This window comes from Elgaria multicarinata, chromosome 4 (assembly GCF_023053635.1).
Source record: "Elgaria multicarinata webbii isolate HBS135686 ecotype San Diego chromosome 4, rElgMul1.1.pri, whole genome shotgun sequence".
NCBI classification, from domain to species: Eukaryota; Metazoa; Chordata; class Lepidosauria; order Squamata; family Anguidae; genus Elgaria; species Elgaria multicarinata.
Window position 1 is genome coordinate 11,399,125 of NC_086174.1, and position 22,591 is coordinate 11,421,715.

A 22,591-nucleotide genomic window follows, 5' to 3' on the forward strand; every position below is an offset into this window, starting at 1 on the left:
AGTTTGGGTTTGTATATTGTATATCGGCTTTGGACCTTGATACTCGCTATATATGCCTGCCCGAGACTTGAGATCTGTCGGAGGAGCCCTTCTCTGTGCCCCACCAACATGAGAGGACATGGGAGGACATGGGAGAGGGCCTCCTCTGTTGTGGCACCCCAGCTGTGGAACATGCTCCCCCTGGAGGCCCGACTGGCACCAGCACTGGCCTCATTTTGGCGCCAGGTTAAGACATGGCTTTTGAAGAAAGCCTTTGATACCTTAATCCACCAGCCTGCACACTGTCCTGCTTTAATTGGCTTCTACTGTTTTAAAAATTCATATTGATTTTAACCTATTAATGGTTTAATTTGTTTTAGAATTGTATATTTATTGTTCTATTTTATATGCATGTTTTTATCTGTACATCGCCCTGACATCCCTGTGATATAGGGCAGGATACAAATGTTTTAATAAAATAAATAAATAAATTGGTGGAAAAGTGCAAAATTGAGGTCCCCACCCCCTACTCCCAGGTTCTAGAGTAGCTCCACTTACTCTGGTGTGCTTATTCTGTTCGTACTCAATCTCCAACACCCAGCAGTACTGGTGCCTACTCTCACACACACCCTCCCCAGAAACAACCCTATTCATCTGAGGTTACATTAAGCAAAACAGCTTGAAATGGATCTCAAAACCCAGCACTGGATTCAAGTGATCTTTGTTGATGAGGTTCTATGAGCTGGCCTCCATCAGAAGGTTGCCTTAGCTCCAGGAGATTTTTTGCACTGCACATTCTTTTGCCGCAGAACGAATGTTCGCTCCGGGGCTATTCCCCATCTTTGATGGCTCAAAGCAACTCACACTGTTCACCTTCTAATTTTACAAACAGTGCAAAGAGCAATTCCAAATTAACTACTACACCTCTTCATGTCCATTCTTACCTCCTGCCCCATCTTAGTTATCCTTCCTGTGTTTTCTCCCATCTGCCATGTGGAGATAAACGTTCCTACCTTGCAGGGAAGTTATGAGGATTAATTAATTAATGTTTGTACAGCACTTTGAATATGCAAACCGCTATGGGTACCGAGTGGGGCTTGGTTGTTCAAACGCCGCTCAGCCATTTCAGCGCTCCGGGAGACAGCTCCTGCTAATGTCTGCCTAAGAGGGAGGCACTTCGCTGAACCTCTCGCATAACATTAGTTTCAGTTTGAGACTTCTTGTGTGACATGATTTGTTCAGTATAACACCTCCAGGTCAGTCAAATTCCAATCTTAGACTCACTCCCCTGCAGAAAGGGATTGTGAAGGGATCCAGAAGGATCTCGCCAAACTGGGGGAATGGGCATTAAAATGGCAAAGGCAGTTCAATGTAAGCAAGTGTAACATGATGCACGTTTCAGAAAATAAATAAATATTCCTAACTTTTATTATACAACCATTAGGGGTGGGCAAACTCACCCATACCAGGCTTGGGAGGCTCTGCCCCAGTCACTGCTGATGTATGCCTCCACTCTCCAGGCCATGCGAGCTTCTTCTGAAGCCCGGATTGGCCCAGTGAGCGCTCAGCAGTCGCCCACCCTCCTGCCAAAATCTCCCCCTTCCTGCACCAATGGTGGGCGCTATTGACACAGGAAGGGGGGAATGTGTGATTTTGGCATGCGGGCAGGAGGCTGCCAATGCTTGCTGGTGCCTTGCAGTTGCTCAGCCAGGGGTACATGATCATGTCAGGAACACTGAACTGGGTCTAGGGGGCTGGATGCATGGGATCCGCAAGGCTCCTGGACCCAGTCGGGAACTCGCAGCATCCCTAACAACGATAGGATCAAAGCTGGCAGGGACTGCCCAAGACAGAGATCTTGGGGTTGTGGTGGAGACTGGAGAGCGTAATGAAAATGTCGACCCGGTGGGAAGCTGCAAATTCCATGTTGGGCAGAATTAGAAAGGGAATCAGAATTAGAAAGGGAATCTGTCAAGGATGCTTTAGGGTGGATTCCTGCATTGAGCAGGGTTTTATTTATTTATTTATTTATTTATTACATTTTTATACCGCCCAATAGCCGAAGCTCTCTGGGCGGTTCACAAAACCGCCCAGGGGTTGGAGTTGATGGCCCTATAGGCCCAACTCTACTATTCTATGATTCTATGATTCTATGAAAAGAAAGAAAGCCCTGCCAATATTGTGATGGCCTGATACAAAACTATGATGGGACCGTGCTTGGAGTAGTGCACAGGTCTGATAATCATATCTCAAAAAGGAGTTTGTAAAGTTGGAAAAGGTACAGAAAACAGCAAACCAAATGACCAAGTGTCTGGATCTGCTTCCATATGAGGAGAAGCTACAACATTTGGGGTTGTTTAGCTTAGAAAAGAGGCAAGGAAGGAGGAGACATGGTAGAGGTATACAAAACTGTGCCTGGTGTGTAGAAAGTGGATAAGGAGATGTTTTTCTCCCTCTCTCATAATACTAGACCTCAGGATCACCTTATGAAGCAGAAGTTCTCACCTATGCTTAGTGGTATCTCCTCTCTTCTATCTCCCCTTCTTTTTTGGCTTCATAGAATCATAGAATAGCAGAGTTGGAAGGGGCCTACAAGGCCATCGAGTCCAACCCCCTGCACAATGCAGGAATCCACCCTAAAGCATCCCTGACAGATGGTTGTCCAGCTGCCTCTTGAAGGCCTCTAGTGTGGGAGAGCTTCGGCTATTGGGCAGTATAGAAATGTAATAAATAAATAAATAAACCTCCCTAGGTAACTGATTCCATTGTCGTACTGCTCTAACCGTCAGGAAGTTTTTCCTGATGTCCAGCTGGAATCCGGGTTCCTTTAACTTGAGCCCGTTATTGGATCATCATCGAAGCTGAAGAAGGACTCCTTGGTCCCGACCCTTCCACTCGCTTGGCCTGGTGGTAACAGCAACAATACCACTCGCAGGAGGGATAGATGCCAGCCTGCCCTATCATTTCTGGCACGTTAAGATTCTCCGCGCTGCAAACAGAGCTTTTTATATCTAATGGCATCACTTCAAACCCAGTGCTTTCCAAATTCCAGTGAAACTGATTCACACAGTCATAAAGCAGGCAGTAAATATAGAGAAAACTCACATTTTGGGTTCTCCCTTCTTTTGTCTTCTTTAGCCCTTTTCTCTTGAGTCTCTGTCATCATTGCTTTGGTTGCAATGTCTCAGATATGGTCATTTTTAAAACTAAGCAACAACAACAACAACAACAACAACAACAACAACATAATAATAATAATAATAATGACCTCAATCACCACCACCATCTGTTTCCTTATGCATTTATTTCAAACAAGGGCTGTGCACGGACCCCCTGAACCGCTTCGTGGCCCGATCTGCATCTTTTGGATTGGGCCGATCCGCTTTGGGTTGATCTGACCCTCTCCCGCTCTGCTCTGCTGAGCGAGATCCAGAGGGGTGGATTGAGATTTTGCTCCCCTTTCCTACTTACTTGCCTCTGTGGCGGACAGCAGAGGCAGGTAAGTGGGGAAGGGGGGGCAAAGTGGGGGCTGAATAAGCCCCCTCCCCCTTACCTGGCTCTGCCACCATTGCTGCATGGACAGCGCCGCCACTGCCAGGTGAGCCCCCCTCCCCCCTTACCTGTGTTTTACCCACTTCACCTTGATCAGCAGCTCCCCCGACCTGACCCGCCTTTGGCGGAGGTGGATCGGGTCGGTTCGCTCTGGATTTGCAATCCGAATCAGAGCAGAGCACAGCCCTATTTCAAACATTTATAATAATCCTTTTCAGGATTTCTCACAATCCAGGTGAGACAACTTACAACAAAACAACAGGGCAACTGAAGGATATACATGGTGCGCATGCACCAGGGCACAGCGACTGAAACTAGCTGAAAAATTATTCAAGGGGAGGGGACACCTTTCAGGAAAAAAAAATGAGAGCTCTGTAATTTCCCCTTTCCCCTCCAGGACCTAAATTTATTTTGGCTTTAGTCGCCCTGCAAGGTAATTCATGGAAGATGTAGGAAGACAGAAACACAGATGCAAACGTGCCGCGAGGTCCTTCCCTTCCATCGCTTGAGTTGCGCCGAGCTGTCTGGGCTCTTGGCTTGCTCCCTCGCGCGCCGCGCGCCGCATTGTCATCCTTTGCTTTACAACACAGTCATTATATCCCTAAACCACATTGTGATACACTGTGGCTTCTGTTTACGACTCCCAAAACTCCCACTCCATATATCAGCTGCCATAAAACCCATCAAACGGCTGGTAGTAAAATGGTGCACAGTGGTGGGCGCAGGAGCCGGGCGAAATTGTGTGATACCCTACTGTGGTTAATGAGAGTGAAAATGTGGTTAGGATTTTAGTCAGCCGATGTTCATTTGCAGGGCCATTGTTGCGAGCCTTTTGTTAACCCAAATGACAATGTATTTTCCATTGTACCGAGTTGCTGAATGTCGGTTTGGCAAGTTATCCATCAATGGCAAATAAGTCAAACTGTGACCTTGAGTGATTACAGTGTTTTCTTTCTTCCTTCGTTCCTTTCTTTCTTCCGTTCTTTCAAATGGGCCAGCAGACTAATTAATAATACACTGAAATGCTATACTGAGATTAAGAAAACTTTGCTGTGTTTGAAGCGAAAGCTTGGAATTTTTCAACCATCCACAAAACCCCCTAAAGTATGGTTCCTTTAGATCCCTCCTCCCCCCTCCGGTTCACCACCTCAGTGAAACTTGCCATGAGATGTATCGGTTGGATTTAAAGCTCTTTGGCCAATCCAGAATTCTTTGAATGTTATCGTTCGTTCTGAATAATCTGCCTTAGGGGATCTTCTGATGTTACCCAGTACTATTGGTGGAGCCAGTGAAGGGAGAGTTGCAGGTAAGCCAGGAAAAACTCAGTTCACATCCTACTTTAACTATGAAGCTGATTGGGTAGTGTTGGACCAATCAGGCAACTCTTCCTCAGAAGAACATGAGAAGTGCCATGCTGGATCAGACCAAGGGTCCACTCTGTTCACACAGTGGCCAACCAGCCATCGGCTAGGGATGAACAAGCAGGACACGGCGCAACAGCACCCTCCCACCCATGTTCCCCAGCAACTGGTACACACAGTTGCTGGGGAACATGGGTTACAATGGGAAAGAACCATGCTTGACTTCCTTTGAAACTAGGAGGGAAGTGGGATAAATAGTATATATGGAGCATTTTCCATTTCTTTCTATGTGCTAATATGACTTCTACTCATGTGGGTTCTATGGGGCTTAATTAAAATAAACTTGCAAAAAATATAACTTTGACAATATATGTCTTTAGTAAACATCAATTTACAGAAACATGCCACAATTAGTCCTTCTATGTCCAAACACACACACACACACACACACACACACACACACACGGATCTCTTGCTTGTAGCCCAATTCTGCATGGTTCTATACTTCCAGGCGCTGAGTATTTCAGAAGTCCCTTTTGCAGATTTTTCTTAACTTTTATTTCACAGGGCAATCCCCCAATCAGTAACACAACAGTTCAGAATATTAGCCCTGCAATAATATAATTGGGACAAATATCACGGATGCAAAAAAGAAAGTAAAAAAGATGCCCCATAACCCCTTGAGATTCTAATGTACACAATTAGCAATTCAATTTACCTTATACCAGGTGATAAGAGCCCATTATTTATTTATTTATTTATTTATTTCATTTCATTTCATTTCATTTCTATACTGCCCAATAGCCGAAGCTCTCTGGGCGGTTCACAACAATTAAAACCATGAAGAGCATAATAAAACAACCAACAATTTAAAAACACAAATACAAAATACAATATAAAAGCACGAGTTAGAATTCTTCTAACATTCAGCTTTCAGCAGAACAACTGGTTCTCTCTTTTTTAGTTGTTTCTTCTCTAGCCCTCCCTCTGTGGGCTCATCTACACCATGCAGGATATTCCATTATGAAAGCGGTATGAAAGTGGTAAAGAAAAGGCAGGAGCCACACCGCTGCTTTGTGGCGGCATTGAAGGGCACTGACAACTGTTGGGGGCCATTGACACATATCATATACTGCTTTCATACCACTTTCATTGTTATATCCTGCTTGGTGTAGATGTGTCAATGGGCCCCAACAGTTGTCAGTGCTCTTCAGTACCACTATAAAGCAGTAGTGTAGATCCTGCAGTGCACTTCAATACCACTGTAAAACAGTAGTGTGGCTCCTGCCTTTTATATACCACTTTCATAGTGGAATATCCTGTTTGGTGTAGATGAGCCCTGAGTGAGAGCCCAGCCCAAGGGACTAAACCATCTACTCCATGGGGGTTACATTAACACTGAGCCAAAACATCTCTCACATAGATCACCCTGTTTTCAAGGGAGGTGCATGAAGAAGGAGAAAGTGCTGCTGTGCACCGTTGCTCCAACGCTTCCTAGTTCCTTCCCATGAAGCCAAATCAGAGCGAGGGCAGGATCAGGAAGCAATTGTTTATTTATTTATTTTATTTATTTAAGGATTTTTATGCCGCCATTCAGCCAAAAAAGGCTCTCATGGCGGCTTACAAAAGTATTTCTTGACAGTCCCTGCCCACAGGCTTACAATCTAAAAGACATGACACAAAAGGAAAGGGGATTGGGAGGGAGGAGGAGGAGGGGGAAAAGGAAAGCAAATTCAGGCACTACAATCTTAGTTGGAAAGTTCAGCAGTTAAAGGTGACAGCAGGAGGGAGGGGGGCTCTCAGCTGGAGCTGGACCCAGGCACGGTGGAGAGGTGCCTGGCTGCTGCTTCCTCCCTCACTGGTGGCCTCTGCAGAGACAGTTGGTAGCAGGAGGGAGGGGGCTCTCAGCTGGAGCTGGACCCAGGCACGGTGGAGAGGTGATTGTTGTTACTGCCCTCACTCTGGCACCTTCTGGGTAGGGAGGAAGGAGCCTGGAAGAAAAACTTGCCAAACATAACAGGGGGTGCTATCACTTCTTCCATGAGGAACATAGAATTGTTTCACTTTTTTTTAAAAAAACAACTAATTCACATTCAATTTCAAAGAAAAGAATTAGCTTTCTTTCTTTTTTTCTCAATGGAGAAGAAAATTTATGTGAAATTCCCATGGCTGGGATGTTTGGTTCTTGCACTTAGCTACGAGGTGAGCAAATATGTGCTTGAGTGTATGATGTCTCATTGGGCAATCATCTCTGCCGATGTCTCCAGGCGTCTGCTGCCTTCCTGGCTCCCCACGCTTCAACTAAAGCCCAGGGGAAGTCATCATGAGGTGGGCAGCAGGGGAGGCTGCAGAGCTATGGAAAAAAGTCAACCGCCCAGAGAGCTTCGGCTATGGGGCGGTATATAAATGTAATAAATAAAACAAATAAAACAAATAAATAATAATTATTATAACCATTGCCCACCTTGGTCATTTCGCATTGATAAGGTGAGCTAAAAAAAAATAAAATCCGAAAAAATCAAAAGGAATTCTAAAGTGCTTTGAGAATGAGGCCCCCTTCCAAAGGAACTCTTTTTCATGGGGGAGGAAAACATTTGGGAAATTGGAGGACAGATTTCAGCCCAGCACTATTAAAAATTCTTAAAGGTAAGCATAAAGATAGTGTCAGCTTCAAAAAAGGTAAGGCAGGGGGAGTATACCTCTCCCAGGTGGTTCAAGGGGCAGGTGGACTTACCTGCTTCCACAATCTCCCCCCCCCCCAGCGTCTTGACATGCTCCCCACCCCGATGGGCATGGACTGCCCCCACGCAGCTCCATGTCCATTTTAATAGCCCCGCTACTCACAGGGATGAAGGGATGATCTGGGAGCAGTGGCCGCATGGCCCACACTCCTCTGGATGGTCTCAGGACCACGGAAAACTTGGGTTTTCCATGGTCCCAGATATCCTGGGGGAAGTTCCTAGTCATTCCGGGTTGCCCCCGGGATCCCCTGTGCATCATTTGGATGCACAGGGATGATCCAGGGACTACCCCGGGATATAGGCCTGGTGTAGACATGCCCAAGATGAAAAATAATAATAATACTCCAAAGCACTTTTGGCTCAGCTCTACCATGCAGGATGATACTGTGTTCCACATAGGAATGGTCGTACTCACCCACATCCAGCTCTATCAGACACTCTTCAAGCTGCTGCTGCGCGCCCTGTGAGCTTCTTTGTGGCTTGGTGAACGCCCGACGAAGCTGCGAGCCCGTCCGCCCCCGTCCGTAGCCACCGTTGTTGTTCACAATGGAGAATCCGGACATTACCTATTTTGTACCTTGCATAAATGGTGGCCATAAAAGCCCCATTTATACAAGATAAAAGTCGTGAATGCCCAGCAGCCTCCAAAGCATGCAACAATGGAGGCTTCAGACAAAGGCAGATGGCTACCAGGTGCTTGTCGGGCCACGGGGTATTCAAAAAGCAAGCCCACAAATGTGCCGCAGTCCAGAGAGCTGGTCCAGGGGGCTGGATGTAGGGGAGTCTGTGGGTTTCCGGACTGAGTCAGGTGCCCACAATACTCCTGGTTTCACAATACCCCTATTTCATCTCTTGGTGTGTATAAAGGTTGCATGTTTTCCCACTGCCTGGGCGAAATCTAAACCCAGCTGCTTCTTTGGTCTTCAGCCATTCCTGATGTTTTGTTTTCAGCCTGTATCTCAACTTCCTCATTAACAGGTCGTTGGTATTTCTCCATAGTGTTGTCAGGAATTCATAACTCAAGTGTTGGGAGGACAGTAAAGATGGAAGATTGAATTAGATTTGTATAGATGTTTACTAATTGAGATCCTCATTCCAGACTAAACTTATACTGTATCTATTTATCATCCCAGTTTCATTAAAGATATTGTAATTGGATTTGCTTGCCTATATGATGATGAAGAGGAGGAAAAGGAGGTGGGGGATATCTGTGGTCTGGCTGGATTGGATGCCATGGTTGTCCTGTGAAGCTCATTGGTGGGAGATTCAGGACAAATAAAAGGAAAGACTACTTCACACAGCACATAGGTAAACCATGTAGTGATGGGCACCAATTTGGATGGCTTTAAAAGGGGGGTGGACAAATTCATGGAGGAGAAGGCTCTCAATGGCTCCTAGCCCCGATGGCTAATGTGCTACCTCCAGTATTCGAGGCAGTAAGCCTGCGTGCACCAGTTGCTGAGGAACATGGGTGGGAGGACACTGTTGCACCCATGTCCTGCTTGTGGGTTCCTGATTGACAGCTGGTTGGCCACTGTGTGAACAGAGTGCTGGACTAGATAGACCCTTGGTCTGGAAACAAAGCCCTATGAAGAGAGACTGAAAGAACTGGGCATGTTTAGCCTGGAAAAGAGAAGATTGAGGGGAGACATGATAGCACTCTTGAAATACTTAAAAGGTTGTCACACAGAGGAGGGCCAGGATCTCTTCTCGATCCTCCCAGAGTGCAGGACACGGAATAACGGGCTCAAGTTAAAGGAAGCCAGATTCCAGCTGGACATCAGGAAAAACTTCCTGACTGTTAGAGCAGTACGACAATGGAATCAGTTACCTAGGGAGGTTGTGGGCTCTCCCACACTAGAGGCCTTCAAGAGGCAGCTGGACAACCGCCTGTCAGGGATGCTTTAGGGTGGATTCCTGCATTGAGCAGGGGGTTGGACTTGATGGCCTTGTAGGCCCCTTCCAACTCTGCTATTCTATGATTCTATGATCCAGCATGGCTCTTCTTGTGTTCTTATGATCAGGATTAGAAATGTGAAGGCTGGGGAAGACCCCCCCCCCCAAAATGGAGGTGGGTCCCAGACAAATGGGAAAAACCTGTTTGCTTGTTTTGTTCTGTTTTCATTCTCCCCCCTCCCTGGATTTTTTTGGGAAATTTAGGGAAAATGTGTTCCCCCCCTGATTCCCCCCCCCATTTTTTCTTCCAAGCCTTCACATCTCTGATGAGGAAGCCTCCTTCCCAGTTATTCTGGGATTATTCTGACGTCAGTTTCACTTGAAAAACCTATCCATCAACAATGGTTTCTCCCATACTGTATTATTTCAGACATTTATTAAACATGATCGCCTCCGCTCGGAGTTTGCAAAATGCCTGTTTCTCCCTTTAGGAAGTCTGTAGCCTCTAAAGACGTGAGGCCCTAGGCACCTGCCTAGACAATATATTGGGAAATCCAGCCCTGTAAATTTGGAGGAAAGGCAGTGTAAAAGTTCTCCAAAAGAAAGCGGGTGTAGAATGGTTTGCAACATGAGCGGGAGGATTGCTATTTCACTCACGTCCTGTTTGTGGTCTTTCCATAGGCTTTTGGTTGGCCACTATGGGAAAAGAATGCTGGTCTAGGGAGGCCTTTGGTTTCATCCACCATAGCTCTTCTTGTGTGCTTTAACGTCTCCTCAGCCCCATAAAAGACTCTTATTTATAAAACAAGCATTTGGAAAGTAGCAGGAAAAAATATATATAACCAGCTCTAACAAAGTTGTTAATCTCAGTGGAACAATGATATTGTGTTTGAGCTCCTGAAGGAAATGGGTCTGGCTCCTTCAGAGGCAGTCTGATTTCAGTTGAGAAATATTATTGAGGAAAACAGAACCGCAAAAAAAGAAGGGAGGGGGGAAAAAAAGAGGAAATTAAACCATAAAAAGTGCATTACGGTAATGTTGAATATAGATGGAGAAAACCATCACAAAATCAAAACTGCTGTAAATGAGCCCAGTTGCCGTGCCGTCCTTTGGAATTTCCATGAATGACATCTAGGGGCTCTTCTACACCAAGCAAGATATTCCACTATGAAAGTGGTATGAAAGCGGTACATAAAAGGCAGGATCCACACTACTGCTTTATAGTGGTACTGAAGTGCACTGACAACTGTTGGGGCCAATTGACACATGCTGTATATACCACTTTCATACCGCTTTCATAGTGCAATATCCTGCTTGGTGTAGATTAGGCCTGACAGTTTATCACACAACCCCATGCTGGCTCTTTTAGGGCTTTACTAGACCTGCCGGCTTACGCCGGCAGGGAGGCAGAGCCGAGGCACGCTAATGTTAGCACGCCTCCCCCGGGCTTCCAGACGGTGGAGACGCAGGAAGGACGCAAGCCCTGCGTCGTCCGCCATTTTTTGTTTTTGTTTACAAGGTAAGGGTTTTTTTAAACTTTTTTTTAAAAAACGGGGGTGTGTGTGCGAAGGATGGCAGGGTGGGTGGCATGGGGGAGGGCGCACCCGCCCTCCCCCATGCCACCCACCCTGCCATCCTTCACCCTCCCCTCTCTTCACCCCCCCGCCGATGGGCACAGCGCTCCTATGAGTGCTGTGCCAGGCAGGTCCGCGGATTTTCGCGGCTCCTCACGAGTAAGCAAGGAGCCGCGAAAAGCCGCGGAAGTCGCTAGACGTTCCCCAGCTCCGGCCTGAGGCTGGAGCTGGGGAAAAAGCGCACCATAAGCGCATTCGCTTATGGCACGTTGAAGGAGGCCTCAGCGCGGCCTGCCTCCGGATTCCCCTGTGCGTCATCTGGACACACAGCAGGGAAACCGGGTGAGAAGGCGTGCTAAGGCCTCGTCTAGTAAGGCCCATAGATGGTTGGTTTTAATGCTGTTTTATCATGTGGGAACTTGCTCCGCTTTTATTGTTTGGCTGGCATGTTTTTGTTTTTACTTACTTTATTGTGGGGGTGTTTAACGCAACTAATCTGTTCTTGGGGAAAGGCTGAAGAGCATGATCGGAACTCGCCACCTTTCCTATGCCCTGCAGGTCAGACTGATGCAGAATGGGTAGAGGATGGAGAGAACTTTGCCTCCCATTCCTCCTTCTTCTCTGCCTCAAAAAAGAAAACAAAAAGAAAAGTGAGTTAGATAGGTTTCTGAGCCAGTCTCACTCATTTACCATTGATGGGCAGGAGTTGACCAGGGATGTATGAGAAATTCGTTCCAATTCAGTTTTGACCATAGAATCATAGAATCATAGAATAGCAGAGTTGGAAGGGGCCTACAAGGCCATTGAGTCCAACCCCCTGCTCAATGCAGGAATCCACCCTAAAGCATCCCTGACAGATGGTTGTCCAGCTGCCTCTTGAAGGCCTCTAGTGTGGGAGAGCCCACAACCTCACCAGGCATCTGATTCCATTGTCGTACTGCTCTAACAGTCAGGAAGTTTTTCCTGATGTCCAGCTGGAATCTGGCTTCCTTTAACTTGAGCCCATTATTCCGTGTCCTGCACTCTGGGAGGATCGAGAAGAGATCCTGGCCCTCCTCTGTGTGACAACCTTTTAAGTATTTGAAGAGTGCTATCATGTCTCCCCTCAATCTTCTCTTCTCCAAGCTAAACATGCCCAGTTCTTTCAGTCTCTCTTCATAGGGCTTTGTTTCCAGACCCCTGATCATCCTGGTTGCCCTCCTCTGAACACGCTCCAGCTTGTCTGCATCCTTCTTGAATTGTGGAGCCCAGAACTGGATGCAATACTCTAGATGAGGCCTAACCAGGGCCGAATAGAGAGGAACCAGAATTTACCCAGTTTGTACCTTCTGGACCAAACACAGACTCAGATGCAATCTGCTGTTGAACTGCGTACATTTCTGAGCTTGCAATGTTATTTGTGGACAAACCCCCTGACTTGTGTTCATTTGAAAAATGCACACAAAGACGCTTTAATCAATGAGAGAAGAATGCGCCCATTTCAAAGATGCACACAATTGATGGATGCATTTGGGGGGGAAAATGCATGGAAACATGCACAGGTTTTCATGTGACAAGAAAAACAATTCTAACTGTCTGATACGCACTCAAGTCAAAGAGCTTCAAGATGGAATTTGGAGAAAGTCGGTCAGCTTGGCTTTTGTCAATTTGTACACTCCTTGAAAAGGCACCAAAGAGGGTCTAAAATCTTGGCCTCCTCTGCCCTTCCCCCCACCAGAAAAACCCCTCCATGACTTCTCTGCGGTCATCCGAGATCACTTTTCCAACCTTGGAAAGCAGCTATCACATTTCTCCCCCAATGGCAGCTGTGAGTGGGCAGGGAAGGTGGAAAAGATCTATTGTCAGATGTTCCCCCAAGATCATAGGTGTGTCTTGGGCCTTGGGAGATAGAATCTGAAACAACCTGTAGTTCCTGGGATACCTCCCCATGGACCATAGGATTGCTTTCTCTGTTAAAACAAAATAAAGCAAGTGTTTCATGTTGTGTTGTCATAATCTCTTGTAAGCTGCCTTGTAGATCATTTGACTTTAAATAAAAGTCAAATGATTTTTAAATAAAATAAAATATCAACATAACATTAACATAAATGAAGGAGCAATAAATAATTATTTATGGAAGAGGCTGCACCACTCCATAGGATGTGGAATCACTCATAGTACTTAGAATGGTCTTGGAATAATCAATGGGTATTCAGCGATGGCAGAGACTTGGGTTTCACCGTGCTTTTGATAAGAACTTATCAACATCCACCCATTTCTTCATATTCAGGATGGAAAGAACTTCAGATTTTTTAAAAAAATGAATGTGGGAGACAGCGAAACTGACAGATTTGCCCATTACTGCATTTGTCATTGCCAAACTTCAGTGTTCAAGAGTTCATGGAAGTTTCTACCTCTGGCAAAGCTATACAGCAAACTTGTTTTCATGATCTTAAGCCAGAGTCTTAACCAAACAAGTCACAGTGATGTTCTAAGCAATTCTTCTGCAGCATCTAAATTGGTAAAACATTTGACTCAGCATCCTTAAACCCTGCAAAAGTGCAAATAAATAAGAAGTGTGTGTGTGTGTGTGTGTGTGTGAGAGAGAGAGAGAGAGAGAGAGAGAGAGAGAGAGAGGGAAGCTAACCTAGCATTAACAAAAATAAATAAAACATCCACAGAAACCCCGCAGACCAAAGTAGCTTCATACATTTATAATAACCAGATTCCCAGGTTCCTCACATGAAAGAGACTTCAGAGTGGTACAAGGCATTGCAATGATAGCCTTGGGAGACTGGATGGTCTACTGTATTATGTACATGTATCACAGCTTTGTAATGGTCCCAAAGATTAGGAAGCACAATGCATTCGGTCTAAATATTTCTCTCAAATTAAGCCTCACTATTGTTAAAACCCAAATCTCCTCTGAATATTATAGCATAATAGGTGCCCTGTTCTATTTGTCTGAATATGAGGGGGGAAATACTTTTAAACCCCCCAAAAACCCCAAATGCTAAACTACCTGGCATCATCATCATCATCATTATTATTATTAAAGACCACTGCCATAACTCCAAACTTCAAAGGTCTAACTTCAAAAGCTTTTCTTGCATTCTGCTTTGTGGGATGGCGACTTATGTGTGTGTGTGCGCACACACACACACACGGCTGTCTTTCTTCCCCTCCCCTCCCCATCACTAAATGCCTTAATAATGAGCTTGGTTTCAGATTTTGTGAATCGGAGCCAAGTAACTCTGTTTTATTATATTTGCTGGGAAATGAACTAGCTCAGGGTAATTAGGAAAGCAATTTTATTAGCTTCTATTTCATAAAGATTGTTTTTTAATCAGAGTCAGAACTTACTAGAAATGATTCTTCCCCCCTTCCTCTTTTTTTTTTCCTTTTTAAATTGCCTCGCTTGTTCCTATGGCATATGGCTTCATAGATCTTTACCCATGGAGAGGGCTGCACACGGAAAACTGGATATCGTGATTAAGCTCGAATGATGCTATAAAGAAACCCTCATATGGAAGCACTGAGAATAATGGGGCAGAAGCTAATAAGCACTCCACGGTGGCTTCCAAAATAATACCGCTTCAAAACCCAAGGCATGCCAATTATGTATTTACTCCTAAACTTGTCCTATATCTCTTAGGCCCAGGATGGCTGAGACCAAACTTTTACATTACCAATCTCTGTTAAGAGTACTATCTTAATAATACTAGCAGTGTGGTAGGCATAGAGAGGCATTCACATTCACACTCACTCAGAGTTGATTATACAGTCTTAGGTCTATTCAAGGCAGTCTCAGGCCTTCGCTAGACCTACCTGAAAAACTGGGGGAGAGCAGGGGAGACCTCGCGTTGTGAACGATCTCACCCTCGTTTACACGCAAGGCGCAATGAGCTCAAGAGGAGAGGCGTCCTGCCTGCTATTTTAAAAAAAATTCTTAAAGGGCCGGTTGCACACGAGCGCTGGAGTGAAAAGGTTGTTGTTGTTGTTGTTGTTGTTGTTGTTTTTTTAAAAATGATTTCCCCACTCCCCTCACCCTAGCCCCGATGGGCGCAGTTCCCGGCTCCGTGCGAGTAGTCACGTGGAGCTGGGAAAAGCCATGGAAATGGGCTACATGCTTGCGGTCTTGGGCTCAGCCCGAGACCGCAGGAATAACCAGGTCCAAAGCGTAGGGCTTTATCCCAAGGGCCAGAGAGGGATGATCTCTCTCTGAGCCCGGGATCCCCTGTGCATCATCTGGATGCACAGGGGCGATCCCAGGTATCAGCCCAGGATAACCGCTGGTCTAACTAAGGCTTCAGTATTCTAGAATTTCCCCCTCCCATTAGTTTTCTAACATTTTGGGCTGAAGTTTCTTTGGGAAAGATTGACTGGGTTCACACAACATGCTAACCCACACTCAGTAGTTGAGTGTGTGGGTTGTTCGTTGAACCGTGGGTTAGTGTGTTGTCTGAACCCAAGACATTTTTCACAGGGTGGCTTGTTAACCATGCAGGATGGCTTCTATTTCTCGAATAAGCCACCTTGAGAACCCACAGTTTGTTGTCGGGTTTTTCAGGGTGGTTAACAAGCCACATTGCATGGTTAACAAGCCAACCTGCAGAAAATATCCTAGGTTCAGAGAATATGCAAACCCATGGGTTCCAACGAACAACCCACGGTTCAACAGCCACTCACACTCAACCACTGAGTATGCATTAGCTGTTGTGTGAACAGCCTCATTTGACGTTACTTGGAGGATGGTCAGGGTGGATGCGCTCCTGGGTTGGAGGTTTAAACCATTCTTTAGCACTGATTAAAGTTTATAGCACATACACCTGCAGATTTGCGTGAATGGGGTTATTTACAGCTGCCACAAATGGTGATTTCTGTAAATTGCCTATCCCCAATTTTCTGCAAAATGGCGGCTCACGAGTAAGCGGGATGCCATGCACTACTTGCTAGGCACCTGCAGATGGTCCAGCAGTTTGCCCCTCATGCTGAATAAGGTTGGGCACCTGGCAGGGGTCCAGCGAGAGGCACTGAGCTATGACAGATCTGTTTTCACTTGGTCCCTAAAACCTAGCAGGGTTAGTGCAGAGGCCTGGGAAGGCCTGGGAAGCCGGGGCACCACTAGAGAGAAATCGCATCACCCGATTCTCTGTCGCTACCTTCCTGACCTCAGGAACAGCTTCCCCAGATGTCCTCAAAGAGCAGGCATGTTCATAGGGAAGGAGGTGGTTCTGGGGATGCTCCTAAGACTTCCTAAGCTAACAGCACACTTTGGACTGGGCTTGGCAATACAGAAATTATGGCGGAAACAAAATCAGTGGAGGATATAAGCCATGTTAAATGTGCCAACAAACACAATGAGGAATGGACACATTTATCATAGAATCATAGAATAGTAGAGTTGGAAGGGGCCTATAAGGCCATCGAGTCCAGCCCCCTGCTCAATGCAGGAATCCACCCTAAAGCATCCCTGACAGATGGTTGTCCAGCTGCCTCTTGAATGCCTCTAGTGTGGGAGAGCCCACAACCTCCCTAGGTAGCTGATTCCACCATCACACTGCTCTAACAGCCAGGAAGTTTTTCCTGATGTCCAGCTGGAATCTGGCTTCCTGTCACTTAAGGCCATTAATCCACGTCCTGCTCTCTGGGATGATTGAGAAGAGATCTGCTGGACTTCACTCCCCTTGGACTACTGCTAGATCCCTAATTTCCACCCACCTGCACCAGCAAAATCAAATAGGTACAGCTCTTGCCAGCATGGAGAGAAGCGTGATGTACTTGCCTGCCATGTAGCTGTTAAAGATGAGGAACCTGTCCATGAAATAGAAGTGGCAACATTAATTCAGCATCACAACCATGGTTGAATACATGGGGATTAAAACACAGACTTTTGAGAGCTCAGCACTCAAAACCCTGGGTCTGGATGGATAAATCTGTCCATGGAGATGTGATGAGAGTCCACTTAGGTTCACAAGGGCATCGGATGCCCCCGCATCCGGCCCTCATGGCCCCAAGTGGATGCGCCCAGTGAGAAGATAAGACCCATGCCTGAGTGCTTGTGATCTCCCGAGAGCGCTTGGGCATGGGTCCACCCTGGCTTCTGGGATTGCACCCTGCACCCTTTGCCCCACTGCGTTTATGACAGCCTTGGTGAAATCATGCATTTTTCTCCCCCTGCCTTTAAGGCCCCCATTAACAAGGGGGGGGATGTTTAATTTCCCCATCCAAGTTAATGACAATCACCATCCGCATTTCCAGAATCTCTGGAAAGCGTCCCCCACACTGATGGGGGCCTTAAAAGCCCGCTTAACACAAAGGTCTAGATCAGCCTTCCTCAACCTGGGGCTCTCCAGATGTGTTGGACTGCATCTCCCAGAATGCCCCAGCCAGCTGGCTGGGGCATTCTGGGAGTTGTAGTCCAACACATCTGGAGCGCCCCAGGTTGAGGAAGGCTGGTCTAGATGGATAAATTTCTTCATTTTGGTTTCTCTCACATTTTTTTAAAAAAAATCTCATGAACTTTCTGTTTCATTTATAAAGAAATTTGCAGATTTTGAACATTCTTTTCAAAAACGGAACTAAGTTGAATTCTCATCTCTCTCTCTCTCTCTCTACACACACACACACACGCACGCACACACAGAGTGTTTTTTTTTTTTTATGGAAGTAATGTAGAATACAGGAAATTGCTATGTTTCATCATGCTCATCCTGATGGCACAGGTGACACCCTGATCAGGTGTGCATGCATAATCACTTCCCAAACTAATCACCATTTTGAATAATTTCAGCCCAGGAAACTTGCAGCTTCAACTTATTCTCTGTGAACGACTCATAAATCTTGAGCCACGAGTGTGAATCAAGACGGAGAAGTACAGGCTCGGGAGCCCGTTGGATTTATTTAACTTTAGTCTTTATTTATCGACATAAAGCTGCATTATTGGTTGTAACATCCGAACAAAAGAAAACAGATTGTGAAGCTCCATTAATGCTTTCCCAGAAGGGAAATCGAGAGTTTCTCCTGGGCGTCTCACTCTCTCCATTGTAATATTAAGATGATGTCATAAACTCATAATTACTTTGCTGTGCTCTGATGTGCTCTTCGGTTGCCTTGTTCAGAGATTGTGATTTCCATTCTGACCAAACTGTAATGAATGGTGTGTGCAGGTGGAAAGCGGAAGATGGGTCTTCAGTGGCTCACAATTTGAGGCACCCCAACATTTTCACCTTGCTTTATTGTGACAGCCTTCTCTGGGCACAAACTCACCCAGATGTTTTATGGCTCGGCACATCCTTATTAAAACACGCGTGCACATTAATGATCAGAAAGTTGACTGCTTTGTCTATCGTGTCTGTAAGAGACACAGGAAAGAAAAACTTGAAGTGTTTTGTTGGTTGGCTTCCTGATTGCTTGTTGACGCTGTGGCTGAACTGAAAGCACTCTCTGGGTTCTGGCATTGTCTAGACATGAGCTTTGGGGATTGTAGTACTCGCTTCAAAGAAGAGGTGAACATGATGAGGCCTGTGGTGTCTTCTTTGGCTTATAAGAACGGAAGAAGAGCCATGCTGGATCAGACCAAGGATCAGTGGTCAACCAGCTGTCAACCAGGAACCCACAAGCAGGAATGTAGAGCTTTGCTTGGGGGCCAATCACAGACTTTCAGCCTCACATACTTCACAGGGTTGTTGTTAGGATAAATGGAGTTGAAGAGGATCATGTAAGCTATCTTGGGTTCCGGTGTGTGTGTGTGGGGAAAGTGGAATATCAATGTAATAAATCATCATCATCATCATCATTATCATCATCATCATCACTTTTTATCAAAGCCTTTGAGGACTGAATTTGCCTAAAAGCTGCACAGGGTTTTAATTTTTTTAGCTTGTTAATTGCTTAATACATCTTTTTGCTTGTGTACGTTATTGTTTTATACTGTTTTAAGTGATTTTACCTGTATGCTTCCCAGAGATCCCAATGATATAAGGTGGGATACAAATAATTCCATAAACAGCAACAACAATAACAATAACAACGACAATTTTTTAAATTGGACAGGACAGACCTTCAAATACGGGACGCCTTCAAAGAGGACAGCCCAATGGCAATCCTTCAAACAGAGGGGTATCCTCTTTAAAATTATTATTATTATTATTATTATTATTATTATTATTATTATTAATTTATTTATATAGCACCATCAATGTACATGGTGCTGTACAGAGTAAAACTGTAAATAGCAAGACCCTGCCGCATAGGCTTACAATCTAATAAAATCATAGTAAAACAATAAGGAGGGGAAGAGAATGCAAGCAGGCACAGGGTAGGGTAAATAGGCACAGGGTAGGGTAAGCAGGCACAGGGTAGGGTAAAACTAACAGTATAAAGTCTGCACAACATCAAGTTTTAAAAGCTTTAGGAAAAAGAAAAGTTTTTAGTTGAGCTTTAAAAGCTGCGATTGAACTTGTAGTTCTCAAATGTTCTGGAAGAGCGTTCCAGGCGTAAGGGGCAGCAGAAGAAAATGGACGGAGCCGAGCAAGGGAAGTAGAGGCCCTTGGGCAGGCGAGAAACATGGCATCAGAGGAGCGAAGAGCACGAGCGGGGCAATAGAGTGAGATGAGAGAGGACACCTGGCCACCTCAGGCAGAAGGCCCATTCTTCCTCCAGAGGAGGTTTTGCATATGTAAGCTTCTGACCAGGGCCTGTTATTCTGGGAGGCACAGAACGAACTGGCATCAGCTCCACCAGCCATTCGGCCCCTCACAGTTGTCCCCCCAAGAGAGGTGTGGAGCTGGTGTCCATCTCCTCAGCTCTGACTGTCAGCCTTTCCAATATTTAAGTCCAGGGCTTCCCTCCTCCTCCTCCTCCTCCTCCTCCTCCTCCTTTCCTCCCCCCCCCCATTGAAAACTTGCAGGAAAGGTGCCGAATGCTAAACAAATCACAGCCCGCTCTTTTCTATTCCAGGAGGGGAGACAACGAGACGAAATTCATTAGATCAATTCTTCATTCGTAATTACAATATTTGCTCAGCTGTCCTTCAAGCCTCTTCCTTAATAGGCGTGAGCATTACAAAATAAAAATCCATTCTCAAACAAACCCCATGCTACTTTCAATCGAGACAGGGTTATTATTACCATAAAACATTTCTACGGCGCTGTAAATTTACATGACGTCTTCCATAAGATCGGCCGTGCTACAAATTTCTCATCCAGACGCGGAGTCCTGCTCCCACCCACTATTAGCCATGCAAAGATGTGTGCCCACCTCCTGACGGTGTACTCGTGAGGCCTCCGCCCAATCAGGTGCAGGCTCCTGAGGTCTGCAGCTGTGGCAACCACCTCCCATCATGATTTGGGGTAGAGCCTAGATTCCAGATTACTTATGCTGAGGAGAGAGACAAGCAAGCTCACACAAATAAGCACTCTTACACTATGGCCCATATACTATGTTTTCCACTATCCTGTTTAAGGCTCAGCCATAGCTAGATGGGGCAATATTCCAGGGATCGCCCCGGGATCGTCCCTGTGCATCCACTTGATGCCCAGGGGATCCCAAGAGCAGGGAGGGAGGATCCTTCTCTTTCCCCGGGTTACGGCCTTACAGTTGTAGCCTGCTTTTTCCACGGTCTCAGAATGATCCCGAGACCGCGGAAAGTGTGGGCGGGCATCACGGTTTGACTTGGCTCCTCATGGTTACTCACAAGGAGCTGGGAACTGTGCATGGGGCGCTGAGCTTCTCAGGAGCTCTGCACGTATCGGGGGTGGGGTGGGGGGAGTGGGAGAAATTGTTTTAAATTAAAAAAAACCTGTACAATTTGTGTACGAGTGCTCCTGTGCTCTTCTCCTTTAAGAAAACAAACAAAATGGTGGGCACGACATCCTGTTCCTCTGAGGTCGTTGCGTGCTGCATGTAAACAGAGGGGGAGTTCTCGCGATAACAATATCGTGAGATCCTCACCCCTCCGTTGCGCTAGACCCGTAGGTGTAGCTGAGGCCTCAGCCTGGGTCTGGCAGTTGTTGGAGCAACATGCACACTGAGCATGTCTGGCTACCAGCCCAGTCTTCATTCACATTGGTGTGCAGTTCAGTTGGGGGTTCCCCTGTTTCTAGCAGTGCTCAACCAACAGTGATGTGGGGATCTTGGTCAGGAAGGACATTGTGGCACTGTTGTGGGTGTGTTAACTTAGGGTGACCATATGAAAAGGAGGACAGGGCTCCTCTATCTTTAACAGTTGCATAGAAAAGGGAAATTCAGCAGGTGTCATTTGTATATATGGAGAACCTGGTGAAGTTCCCTCTTCAACGCTAATGTTACAGCTGCAGGAGCTATACTAGAGTGACCAGATTTCAAAGAGGGCAGGGCACCTGCAGCTTTAACTGTTGTGATGAGAAGGAAATTTCACCAGGTTCCCCATATACAAATCACAACTGCTGAAATTCCCTTTTCAATACAACTGTTAAAGATACAGGAGCCCTGTCCTCCTTTTCATATGGTCACCCTAGTTAACTGCTCCTTCAGGCCATATGCCTCATGCCTAGAGCTAAGGCTGAGTTGGAAGTTCTCAGACAAGAACATTTAATGGAACTGGGGTGGGGGATTCTATCTTGGGTGAGTGTGTACATGTGATGTGTGTTTGTGTGTGTTTGGATAGATTTACTATTGGTGGCATATTGGCTTTCTCCCATCCCCCCCCCAATTGTATGTTGCATGACAGTGGTGGTGGAATTCCTCTCGGCAGCCACTGGCTGGTGGCCACCATTTTCCCCAGAATGCCTTGGACATTTCATAATTTCAGTGCATTCTGGGGGTGGGGGAAGTGGTGTCTGCCATTGCTATATTTTAACATATGGGGTGAAAAGAGAAGGGGTTCCACCATGCAACTGGTTTCAAATTCACCTGAATCACCAAAATACTTGCCCTCAAATTCACCTCCTAGGAATGGGATGGTGTACTTGAGCTCTACAAGAACCTACATTTTGGCATTTTAGGGTCCCTGGATGTTTACTGCTTTCAGTGTCAGCCTTTCCTGCTCTGCAGCATTTAGTTCCATCCAGAGTTTTTAGTAGCATTCTGTTTTAATCTTCGTTTGACCTAGGAAAGCTGTCTTTGCAGATTGCTCAAATCAGAACAGTAATATGTATCGGCGAATCTCTTTATCATTATGATGATGTGTCAATCACTCTGACACTGTTTGACTTATCAGAGAGTGAAAACTTAATCATGCACCATAAAAGGGGAACTGTTTTGGATGGAGAATTTTACATTCTCGTGCTCATTTGAGAGTTTGCCCGCTGTATTAATGCAAAATATATAGAACCAGAGTCCTTTTGCTTCTGATCGGAGGTTAAAAGAGTGTAATAAATATTATGTCTTTCCATCATGCAATTAAAATTTTCCACCTCGTTTCACCATGGAAAACACTCCAATGTTGTCAATCATTTTGAAACACGATTTTCTGACATCATATAATTTTGTTTCATTTTCCGCACCCCACCCCCGACAGACATCATAT